The sequence below is a fragment of the Penaeus monodon genome, chromosome 29 (genome assembly GCF_015228065.2).
Source record: "Penaeus monodon isolate SGIC_2016 chromosome 29, NSTDA_Pmon_1, whole genome shotgun sequence".
Classification (NCBI taxonomy): Eukaryota; Metazoa; Arthropoda; class Malacostraca; order Decapoda; family Penaeidae; genus Penaeus; species Penaeus monodon.
The window spans coordinates 34139335-34139773 of NC_051414.1; the positions used below are offsets into that span (position 1 = coordinate 34139335).

The 439-nt window shown below is 44.0% G+C and overlaps 1 pseudogene; it reads right to left on the reverse strand.

Moving 5' to 3' along the window:
* LOC119591854 overlaps positions 1–439 on the reverse strand; it is a 7722-nt pseudogene that overhangs the window by 6121 nt on the left and 1162 nt on the right.

The window sequence follows — 439 nt, forward strand, 5'->3', positions numbered from 1 at the left end:
TTCCTGTAATTTCACCAAACCACTCTACACTCCTACAACTCACCACAACTGGATAATGCGGCTGCGCATTCTGCATTACAGTAAGATTCACATTCTGGTTTCCCGGCTGGGCTGAAGGGTCGTCCACTGCCTCCTCATTCTCCTTCTGTGCCACGGAGTCGTTGAAGGTGATGCCAGAGTGGACAAGAGCCGCATGGAGTGAGTCGTAGTTGCTGGTGCCGCTGCTTTCCGCACTGTTCATTTCGCACAACTTCCGCTTGCGTGTCATTTTGAAGTCTAGGAAACATAAGAAGTGTTTATTAAGTTACATTTTTGTATAGTTCTTGTGCTAAAAGCTGCTGTTCTTTATAACATTTGTCAATCATTTTAATAGGTATTGAATTCCCCTTTGAGAATACACTTGTTTTTGGAATGAAACCTTTGCTTGGCTTGGCTTTGA